At 38.4% G+C, this 12439-nt stretch overlaps 1 protein-coding gene across 1 annotated transcript in view; it reads left to right on the plus strand.

The window, feature by feature from the left end:
• The window catches only part of zhx2a (zinc fingers and homeoboxes 2a), an 85044-nt gene that overhangs the window by 56653 nt on the left and 15952 nt on the right, over positions 1-12439 (plus strand). The gene's annotated exons all lie outside the window — the stretch shown is intronic.

Here is a 12439-nt window from a genome sequence, read left to right on the forward strand (position 1 = left end):
TGTGACAAAATAAAAAAATTCAATAACTTTTCATCTTAAATATCTTAAGATGAAACACGCCAAAGAATGAAGACGATCTGATAAGTTCTGTTGAAAATATGACCCCTATAAAAGGCCCCAAAAAATGGCTACAAATACCAAAGTAAATCAAAATGGCAGACTTCCTTTTTGATTCAGCATATGGCTTTAGAAACCTTTTTGTAAGTCTTAGGCTGATAGGTATCCCAATTTTTACAAATCTAGCTGAATCATAAAACACAAAACATTTGCAAAAGCTTCATAAAAATGTCTAGAGGGCGCTATTGAACCATTTATTGCAAATTGAATAAGAAATCTCTAAAATATTCATGCTGATGACAAGCCTGATGTGTGTGTAAATTTTCATGAGTTTTTGCACATGTTTAGACCAAAACAAAAAAGCAGCATTTTACTTGGCAAACAATGCATCGCCATGACAACGGCGTGCGACAAAATAAATAACTTTCGATAACTTTGTATCTTAAACATCTTAAGATAAAGCACACCAAGTTTAAAGACAGTCGGATACATTTTGTAGGAGGAGTTCGTTAAAATATGACCCCTAAAAAAGGCCACAAAAAATGGCTACAAATCCAAACGTAAATCAAAATGGTGGACTTCCTGATTGGTTTAGCATATGGCTCCAAGAGACTTTTTTTGTACATCCTGAGCTCTTATGTTTGCCTGCAAATTATCATAGCTTTAGGTGAAACGTACAACCGGGAATGCTTTGTCTGTTTAATCAAAACGCAAAATATGGTGTGCAATTCGATGCATTGCTATGTCAACAGCGTGTGACAAAATAAAAAACTTTCGATTACTTTGCATCTTAAACATCTTAAGATGAAACATACCAAGTTTGAAGACAGTCGGATAAGTTTTGTAGGAGGGGTTCGTTAAAATATGACCCCTGAAAAAGGCCACAAAAAATGGCAACAAATCCCATCATAAATCAAAATGGCGGACTTCCTGTTTGGTTTAGCACATGGTTCCAAGAGACTTTTTTGTACATCGTGGGCTCTTATGTATGCCTGCAAATTATCATAGCGCTAGGTGAAACGTACAACCGAGAATGCTTCGTTAAAGAGGAGTTTTTTTTAGCTCAAAATGTGATGCCCGGCCCCTGGGGGACTTCCTGTTGCGTTTAGCACATGGCACCAAGAGCCTTTTTTTTACATCCTGGGCTGTTACATATGTCTACAATTTTTCGTCGCTCTAGCTGCTTCGTACAACTGGGAATGCTTCATTAAGAAGGATTTTTTTCCTTTGCAAAAAGTGCATGCCACGATAACAGCGTGTGACGAAATAAAAAACTTTCAATAACTTTTCATTTTCAACATCTTAAGATGAATCACACCAAGTTTGAAGATGATCGGATAAACTCTGTAGGAGGAGTTTATTAAAATATGACCCCTATGAAATGGCCAAAAAAAATGGCAACACATTCCAAAGTAAATCAAAATGGCGGACGTCCTGTTAGGTTTAGCATATGGTTCAAAAAGAGTTTTTTGTACCTCGAGGGCTGTTATATACCTCTACAAATTTTGGTAACTCTAGGTGAAACGTACAGCCGGGTATGCTTTGTTAAAGAGGAGTTTTTTTAGCTCAAAATGTGATGCCCGGCCCCTGGGGGACTTCCTGTTGGGTTTAGCACAGGGCACCAAGAGACTTTTTTGTACATCTTGGGCTGTTACATATGTCTACAAATTTTCGTAGCTCTAGCTGCTTCGTACAACTGGCAATGCTTCTTTAAGGATATTTTTTTTCCTTTGCAAACAGTGCATGCCATGACAACAGCGTCCGACGAAATACAAAGCTTTCAATAACTTTTCATCTTCAACATCTTAAGATGAATCACACCAAGTTTGAAGATGATCGGATAAACACTGTAGGAGGAGTTCGTTAAAATAAGGCCCCAATGAAATGGCCAAAAAAATGGCAACACGTTCCAAAATAAATCAAAATGGTGGACTTCCTGTTAGGTTTAGCATATGGTTCAAAAAGAGTTTTTTGTAGGTCATAGTCTGTTACATATGTGTACCAATTTTCGTAGCTCTAGATTAAACGTACAACCGGCAATGCCTCGTGAAGTAAGAATTTTTAAACTCTAAATTTGATGCGCCGCCACCGTCATATATTATATCAAAAACTTTTCATTTTTCACAATGATGTTGTCCCAGGTGTTGAGATGGTCCATCCCAAGTTTGAAGTCAATCGGGTTAACCGTGTAGGAGAAGCGGGCAAAAGTATGACCCCTGTAAATGTGCAAAAATTGGCAAAAATTGGACATTTAAATACTCATACCTCACTTTCTGTCTATTTTAGGGTACACACTTCAAAGAGGTTTTTGTTCATTGGGATGTGCTACAGGTGCCACACAATTTTCATAGCCGTCGGACAATCGTAGCGGGACAGGGATCCGTTTAACCTATGTAGGGGGCGCTAAGGAGCCATTTTTCTGTTATCATGTATGGCGACTTTAAAATATCAAATTTTTCGCCAGGCCCGATGTGCGTGTAAAGTTTGGTGAGTTTTTGGTCATGTTTAGTGTCTCAAAAATGTGATCGTTTGCGGAGAATAATAATAATAACTAGAGCTGCGAGCAGCTATAAAGGGCCCTCGCAACCTGGGCCACGTTGGGGTACTTGCACGTCGGGGTACTGGCACGTTGGGGTACTGTCAAATAGGACAAGGACCATCTAAAATGTTTTTGACAAGCCTTGTATGTGCAAAGTTTAATCAAAACGCAAAATATGGTGTGCAATTCCCAAAATAAATTCAAAATGGCGGACTTCCTTTTAGGTTTAGCATACGGCTACAGAATACTTTTTGTAGGTCTTAAGCTAATAGGTATGCCTCCCAGTTTTCACAAATCTAGGTCAAGTCATCTTTAGTTGTGTATCGCTTGAATCATACAATTGGAAATGCTCCATAAAAATGCATAGAGGGCGCTATTGAGCACAACGTTGGGTTACTTGCACGTCAGGGTACTGGCACGTTGGGGTACTGTTACATGGAACAAGGACCATTTAAAATGTTAGTTTTTTCCATGCCTTGTCTGTGCAAAGTTTAATGAAAGAGGCCAAAAATGATGTATAATTCCCAAAATAAAATCAAAATAGCGGACTTCCTCTTTGGTTTGGCAAATGGCTACATAATACTTTTTTGTAGGTATTAGGCTGATAGGGGTCTGTCCTAATTTTCACAAATCTAGCAGAATCATACAATCGGAAATACTTCATAAAAATGTCTAGAGGGCGCTATTTATTGCAAATTGCACAATAAATCTCTAAAAATTCATGTTCATGACAAGTCTGATGTGTTTGCAAAGTTTCATAAGTTTTCACACATGTATAGATAAAAAAACAAAGCAGCACTTCACTTGGCAAACTGCATCGCTATAGCAGCAGCGTGCGACAAAATAAAAAACTTTTGATAACTTTGCATCTTAAACATCTTAAGATGAAACACACCAAGTTTGAAGACGGTCGGATGAACTTTGTACGAGGAGTTCGTTAAAATATGACAACTGAAAAAGGCCACAAAAAATGGCAACAAATCCCATCGTAAATCAAAATGGCAGACTTCCTGTTTGGTTTATCACATGGTTCCAAGAGACTTTTTTGTACATCGTGGGCTCTTATGTATGCCTGCAAATTATCATCGCGCTAGGTGAAACGTACAACCGGGAATGCTTCGTTAAAGAGGAGTTTTCTAGCTCAAAATGTGATGCCCGGCCCCTGGGGGACTTCCTGTTGGGTTTAGCACATGGCACCAAGAGACTTTTTTGTACATTGTGGGCTGTTACATATGTCTACAATTTTTTGTAGCTCTAGCTACTTCGTACAACTGGGAATGCTTCATTAAGAGGGATTTTTTTCCTTTGCAAAAAGTGCATGCCACGACAACAGCGTGCGACGAAATAAAGAGCTTTCAATAACTTTTCATCCTCAACATCTTAAGATGAGTCACACCAAGTTTGAAGATGATCGGATAAACTCTGTAGGAGGAGTTCGTTAAAATATGACCCCTATGAAATGGCCCAAAAAATGGCAACACATTCCAAAGTAAATAAAAATGGCGGACATCCTGTTAGGTTTAGCATATGGTTCAAAAAGAGTTTTTTGTACCTCGAGGGCTGTTATATACCTCTACAAATTTTGGTAACTCTAGGTGAAACGTACAGCCGGGTATGCTTTGTTAAAGAGGAGTTTTTTAGCTTAAAATGTGATGCCCGGCCCCTGGGGGACTTCCTGTTGGGTTTAGCACAGGGCACCAAGAGACTTTTTTGTACATCTTGGGCTGTTACATATGTCTACAAATTTTCGTAGCTCTAGCTGCTTCGTACAACTGGCAATGCTTCTTTAAGGATATTTTTTTTCCTTTGCAAACAGTGCATGCCATGACAACAGCGTGCGACGAAATACAAAGCTTTCAATAACTTTTCATCTTCAACATCTTAAGATGAATCACACCAAGTTTGAAGATGATCGGATAAACACTGTAGGAGGAGTTCGTTAAAATAAGACCCCAATGAAATGGCCAAAAAAATGGCAACACGTTCCAAAATAAATCAAAATGGCGGACTTCCTGTGAGGTTTAGCATATGGTTCAAAAAGAATTTTTTGTAGGTCATAGCCTGTTACATATGTGTACAAATTTTCGTAGCTCTAGATTAAACGTACAACCGGCAATGCTTCATGAAGTAAGAATTTTTAAACTCTAAATTTGATGCGTCGCCGACGTCATATAGTATATCAAAAACTTTAGATTTTTTACAATGATGTTGTCCCAGGTGTTGAGATGGTCCATCCCAAGTTTGAAGTTAATCGGGTTAACCGTGTAGGAGAAGCGGGCAAAAGTATGACCCCTGTAAATGTGCAAAACTGGGCCAAAATTGGACAGTCAGATGATCATACCTCACTTTCTGTCTATTTTAGGGTACACACATCAAAGAGGTTTTTGTTCATCTGGATGTGCTACGGGTGCCACACAATTTTCGTCGCCATAGGACAATCGTAGCGGGACAGGGATCCGTTTAACCTATGTAGGTGGCGCTATGGAGCCATTTTTCTGTTATCATGTATGGCGACTTTAAAATATAAAATTTTTCGCCAGGCCTGATGTGCGTGTAAAGTTTGGTGAGTTTTCGTTCACGTTTAGCGTCTCAAAAATGCGATTGTTTGCGGAGAAGAATAATAATAAGAATAACTAGAGCTGCGAGCAGCTATAAAGGGCCCTCGCAACCTGGGCCACGTTGGGGTACTTGCACGTCGGGGTACTGGCATGTTGGGGTACTGTCAAATAGGACAAGGACCATCTAAAATGTTTTTGACAAGCCTTGTGTGTGCAAAGTTTTATCAAAAGGCCAAATATGTTGCGCAATTCCCAAAATAAATTCAAAATGGCGGACTTCCTTTTAGGTTTAGCATACAGCTACAGAATACTTTTTGTAGGTCTTAAGCTAATAGGTATGCCTCCCAGTTTTCACAAATCTAGGTCAAGTCATCTTTAGTTGTGTATCGCTTGAATCATACAATTGGAAATGCTCCATAAAAATGCATAGAGGGCGCTATTGAGCACAACGTTGGGTTACTTGCACGTCAGGGTACTGGCACGTTGGGGTACTGTTACATGGAACAAGGACCATTTAAAATGTTAGTTTTTTCCATGCCTTGTCTGTGCAAAGTTTAATGAAGAAGGCCAAAAATTATGAATAATTCCCAAAATAAAATCAAAATAGCGGACTTCCTCTTTGGTTTGGCAAATGGCTACATAATACTTTTTTGTAGGTCTAGCATAATCATACAATCGGAAATGCTTCATAAAAATGTCTAGAGGGCGCTATTTATTGCAAATTGCACAATAAATCTCTGAAAATTCATGTTCATGACAAGTCTGATGTGTTTGCAAAGTTTCATGAATTTTCATGTGTATAAAAAAAAAAAAAAGCAGCACTTGACAACTGTTACATGGAACAAGGACCATTTAAAATGTTAGTTTTTTCCATGCCTTGTCTGTGCAAATTTGAATGAAAAAGGCCAAAAATGATGTATAATTCCCAAAATAAAATCAAAATAGCGGACTTCCTCTTTGGTTTGGCAAATGGCTACATAATACTTTTTTGTAGGTCTAGCATAATCATACAATCGGAAATGCTTCATAAAAAGGTCTAGAGGGCGCTATTTATTGCAAATTGCACAATAAATCTCTGAAAATTCATGTTCATGACAAGTCTGATGTGTTTGCAAAGTTCCATGAGTTTTCATGTGTATAAAAAAAAAAAAGCAACACTTGACAAACAATGCATTGCTATGGCAACAGCGTGTTACAAAATAAAAAACTTTCGATTACTTTGCATCTTAAACATCTTAAGATGAAACACACCAAGTTTGAAGACAGTCGGATAAATTTTGTAGGAGGGGTTCGTTAAAATATGACCCCTGAAAGTTTTTCCTTGCCCGGTTGGAGGGTTAGATCAGGGGATGTCGCAACTTGTTTGTGGTTAAGTGCTACAGAAGTAAATGTGTCTTAACAACCTCATGATTGAATGTGTTTTCAATTCTCTAGGATGTGATTGGATTGTATCAATTAAATGTTCTTATAACTGATTCAGTGAGTAGTAAAAATAGTGTGTCAAGTATAATGACATGAAATATAAGGAATACAAAAAACAAAACAAGAACCCTCTAAATTACACATTTTGTTCCAGGCTTTATGTGCGTGCATAGTTTGAGTATACACCTAGGTTTAGGCCAGGAGTGTTCAAACCTTTTGCAAAGAGGGCCGGGTATGGTAAGGTGAAAATGTGTGGGGCCTAATCAACCATTTAGTTTAGCCTGACATAATTTTTTTACATGCATATGTAAATATATATATGTGGACAAATGTGTACATATGTCTACAAATTTTTGTAGCTCGAGCTGCTTCGTCCAACTGGGAACGCTGCATTAAGAAGGATTTTTTTTTCCTTTGCCAACAGTGCATGCCACGACAACAGCGTGCGACGAAATAAAAAGCTTTCAATAACTTTTCATCGTCAACATCTTAAGATGAATCACACCAAGTTTGAAGATGATCGGATAAACTCTGTAGGAGGAGTTCGTTAAAATAAGACCCCTATGAAATGGCCAAAAAAATGGCAACATGTTCCAAAGTAAATCAAAATGGCAGACTTCCTGTTAGGTTTAGCATATGGTTCAAAAAGAGTTTTTTGTACCTCGAGGGCTGTTACATATGTCTTCAAATTTTGGTCACTCTAGGTGAAACGTACAGCCGGAAATGCTTCATTAAGTAAAAATTTTGAAATGCAAAATTTGATGCCCTGCCTCTGGCGGACTTCCTGTTAGGTTTAGCATATGGCACCAACAGGCTTTTTTGTAGATCATAGTCTGTTACATATGTGTACCAATTTTCGTAGCTCTAGATTAAACGTATAACCGGCAATACTTCAGATGAAACATGCCAAAGAATGAAGACAATCTGATAAGTTTTGTAGAAAATATGAGGCCTATAAAAGGCCCCCAAAAAATGGCTACAAATAGCAAAGTAAATCAAAATGCCGGACTTCCTGTTTGGCTTAGCATATGGTTCTAAAAGACTTTTTTGTACATCGTGGGCTCTTATGTATGCCTCCAAATTATCATAGCGCTAGGTGAAAGGTACAACCGGGAATGCTTCGTTAAAGAGGAGTTTTTTAGTTCAAAAAGTGATGCCCGGCCCTTGCGGGACTTCCTGTTGGGTTTAGCACAAAGCAGCAAGAGACTTTTTTGTACATCGTGGGCTGTTACATATGTCTACAAATTTTCGTAGCTCTAGCTGCTTCGTACAACTGAGAATTCTTCATTAAGAAGAATTTTTTTCCTTTGCAAACAAGTGCATGCCACGACAACAGCGTGCAGCGAAATAAAAAGCTTTCAATAACTTTTCATCTTCAACATCTTAAGATGAATCACACCAAGTTTGAAGATGATCGGATAAACTCTGTAAGAGGAGTTCGTTAAAATAGGACCCCTATGAAATGGCCAAAAAAATGGGAACACGTTCCAAAGTAAATCAAAATGGTGGACTTTCTGTTAGGTTTAGCATATGGTTCAAAAAGAGTTTTTTGTACCTTGAGGGCTGTTACATATGTCTTTAAATTTTGGTAACTCTAGGTGAAACGTACAGCCGGGAATGCTTCATTAAGTAAGAATTTTGAAACTCAAAATTTGATGCCCCGCCTCTGGCGGACTTCCTGTTGGGTTTAGCATATGGCACCAACAGACTTTTTTGTAGGTCATAGTCTGTTACATATGTGTACCAATTTTCGTAGCTCTAGGTTAAACATACAACCGGCAATACTACGTTTAGTAAGAGTTTTGAAACTCTAAATTTGATGCCCCACCGCCGTCATATAGTATGTCGAAAACTTTAGATTTTTTACCATGGTGTTGTCCCAGGTCTTGAGATGGTACATCCCAAGTTTGAAGTCAATTGGATTAACCGTGTAGGAGAAGCAGGCAAAACTATGACCCCTGTAAATGTGCAAAAATTGGCCAAAATTGGACATTTATATACTCATATCTCACTTCCTGTCTATTTTAGGGTACACACATCAAAGAGGTTTTTGTTCATCTGGATGTGCTACAGGTGCCACACAATTTTCATAGCCGTCGGACAATCGTAGCGGGCCAGGGATCTGTTTAACCTATGTAGGTGGCGCTATGGAGCCATTTTTCTGTTATCACCTATGGCGACTTTAAAATATCAAATTTTTCGCCAGGCCTGACGTGTGTGTAAAGTTTGGTGAGTTTTCGTTCACGTTTAGTGTCTCAAAAATGTGATTGTTTGCGGAAAAGAATAATAACAAAAAATAAAAAGAAGAACTAGAGCTGCGAGCAGCTATAAAGGGCCCTCGCAACCCGGGCCACGTTGGGGTACTTGCACGTCGGGGTACTGGCACGTTGGGGTACTGTCAAATAGGACAAGACCATCTAAAATGTTTTTGACAAGCCTTGTGTGTGCAAAGTTTAATCAAAACGCAAAATATGGTGTGCAATTCCCAAAATAAATTCAAAATGGTGGACTTCCTTTTAGGTTTAGCATACGGCTACAGAATACCTTTTGTAGGTCTTAAGCTAATAGGTATGCCTCCCAGTTTTCATAAATCTAGGTCAAGTCATCTTTAGTTGTGTATCGCTTGAATCATACAATTGGAAATGCTCCATAAAATTGCATAGAGGGCGCTATTGAGCACAACGTTGGGTTACTTGCACGTCAGGGTACTGGCACGTTGGGGTACTGTTACATGGAACAAGGACCATTTAAAATGTTAGTTTTTTCCATGGCTTGTCTGTGCAAAGTTTAATGAGAAAGGCCAAAAATGATGTATAATTCCCAAAATAAAATCAAAATAGCGGACTTCCTCTTTGGTTTGGCAAATGGCTACATAATACTTTTTTGTAGGTCTAGCATAATCATACAATCGGAAAGGCTTCATAAAAATGTCTAGAGGGCGCTATTTATTGCAAATTGCACAATAAATCTCTGAAAATTCATGTTCATGACGAGTCTGATGTGTTTGCAAAGTTTCATGAGTTTTCATGTGTATAAAAAAAAAAAAGCAGCACTTGACAAACAATGCATTGCTATGGCAACAGCGTGTTACAAAATAAAAAACTTTCGATTACTTTGCATCTTAAACATCTTAAGATGAAACACACCAAGTTTGAAGACAGTCGGATAAATTTTGTAGGAGGGGTTCGTTAAAATATGACCCCTGAAAAAGGCCACAAAAAATGGCAACAAATCCCATCATAAATCAAAATGGCAGACTTCCTGTTTGGTTTAGCACATGGTTCCAAGAGACTTTTTTGTACATCGTGGGCTCTTATGTATGCCTGCAAATTATCATAGCGCTAGGTGAAACGTACAACCGGGAATGCTTCGTTAAAGAGGAGTTTTTTAGCTCAAAATGTGATGCCCGGCCCCTGGGGGACTTCCTGTTAGGTTAAGCACATGGCACCAAGAGACTTTTTTGTACATCCTGGACTGTTACATATGTCTACAATTTTTCGTCGCTCTAGCTGCTTCGTACAACTGGGAATGCTTCATTAATAAGATTTTTTTTCCTTTGCAAAAAGTGCATGCCACGACAACAGTGTGTGACGAAATAAAAAACTTTCAATCACTTTTCATTTTCAACATCTTAAGATGAATCACACCAAGTTTGAAGATGATCGGATAAACTCTGTAGGAGGAGTTTGTTAAAATATGACCCCTATGAAATGGCCCAAAAAAATGGCAACACATTCCAAAGTAAATCAAAATGGCGGACGTCCTGTTAGGTTTAGCATATGGTTCAAAAAGAGTTTTTTGTACCTCGAGGGCTGTTATATACCTCTACAAATTTTGGTAACTCTATGTGAAACGTACAGCCGGGTATGCTTTGTTAAAGAGGAGTTTTTTAGCTCAAAATGTGATGCCCGGCCCCTGGGGGACTTCCTGTTGGGTTTAGCACAGGGCACCAAGAGACTTTTTTGTACATCTTGGGCTGTTACATATGTCTACAAATTTTCGTAGCTCTAGCTGCTTCGTACAAATGGGAATGCTTCTTTAAGGATATTTTTTTTCCTTTAAAAACAGTGCATGCCATGACAACAGTGTGCGACGAAATACAAAGCTTTCAATAACTTTTCATCTTCAACATCTTAAGATGAATCACACCAAGTTTGAAGATGATCGGATAAACACTGTAGGAGGAGTTCGTTAAAATAAGACCCCAATGAAATGGCCAAAAAAATGGCAACACGTTCCAAAATAAATCAAAATGGTGGACTTCATGTTAGGTTTAGCATATGGTTCAAAAAGAGTTTTTTGTAGGTCATAGCCTGTGACATATGTGTACCAATTTTCGTAGCTCTAGATTAAACGTACAACCGGCAATGCTTCGTGAAGTAAGAATTTTTAAACTCTAAATTTGATGCGCCGCCACCGTCATATAGTATATCAAAAACTTTTCATTTTTCACAATGATGTTGTCCCAGGTGTTGAGATGGTACATCCCAAGTTTGAAGTCAATCGGGTTAACCGTGTAGGAGAAGCGGGCAAAAGTATGACCCCTGTAAATGTGCAAAAATTGGCAAAAATTGGACATTTAAATACTCATACCTCACTTTCTGTCTATTTTAGGGTACACACTTCAAAGAGGTTTTTGTTCATTGGGATGTGCTACAGGTGCCACACAATTTTCATAGCCGTCGGACAATCGTAGCGGGACAGGGATCCGTTTAACCTATGTAGGGGGCGCTAAGGAGCCATTTTTCTGTTATCATGTATGGCGACTTTAAAATATCAAATTTTTCGCCAGGCCTGATGTGCGTGTAAAGTTTGGTGAGTTTTCGTTCACGTTTAGTGTCTCAAAAATGCGATTGTTTGCGGAGAAGAAAAAGAAGAATAATAAGAAGAATTCCTACAAAAACAATAGGGCCTCGCAGCGGCACCGCCGCCGCCGCTGCTCGGGCCCTAATAATAATAAGAATAATAATAAGAAGAATTCCTACAAAAACAATAGGGCCTCGCAGCGGCACCGCCGCCGCCGCTGCTCGGGCCCTAATAATAATAATAATAATAAGAATTCCTACAAAAACAATAGGGCCTCGCAGCGGCACCGCCGCCGCCGCTGCTCGGGCCCTAATAATAATAATAATAATAATAATAATAATAATAATTTTTACAAAAACAATAGGGACCTCGCAGCGGTCGCTGCTCGGGCCCTAATAAAATAAATAACCAGAATGCTGTGTCTAGACTGGTGGGGGCATGTACAACGTATTATTGTAAAAAAATGTTTTGGGTTGTCTTCCCCTTTAACAACTCTTTGACTGCCAAAGACGTTTCATGATGATTAGTAAAATTCCAATGAATGGAATACGATCTTTCATTTCGTAGCCACTAGGGGTGTTCGATTCGGCGATATATCGCGATACTACATCGCGCGATTCTCGAATCGATTCAATAAAAAAAATCGATTTTTTTTAATTTATTTTTTTAATTTATTTATTTTTTTTAAGAGCTCAGAATTGTTCATTCGGTAGTCTTACCAATTCAACGTCTTATCATCATTGCCTTTTTTGTGTGTGTGTGTGTGTGTGTGTGTGTGTGTGTGTGTGTGTGTGTGTGTGTGTGTGTGTGTGTGTGTGAATCGATTTTTAAACTTCCATTTTTAATGGAAAAATATTCAACAAAACGAGCATGGAAGAATGTTATATGAACGGAACATTAAGCCTTAATATTTTATTTTAATGCTGTTCAAACATGAAACAGATTACAACCTCTATAAGACTGAAATTTCAGATAAATAAATAATACATTTTCATATAAATCTTACACTCTACAAGCGTACTGATTAGTATTTTCTAAATTTGAATGAAAAAAAATC

The sequence above is a fragment of the Festucalex cinctus genome, chromosome 7 (assembly GCF_051991245.1).
Source record: "Festucalex cinctus isolate MCC-2025b chromosome 7, RoL_Fcin_1.0, whole genome shotgun sequence".
Lineage (NCBI taxonomy): Eukaryota > Metazoa > Chordata > Actinopteri > Syngnathiformes > Syngnathidae > Festucalex > Festucalex cinctus.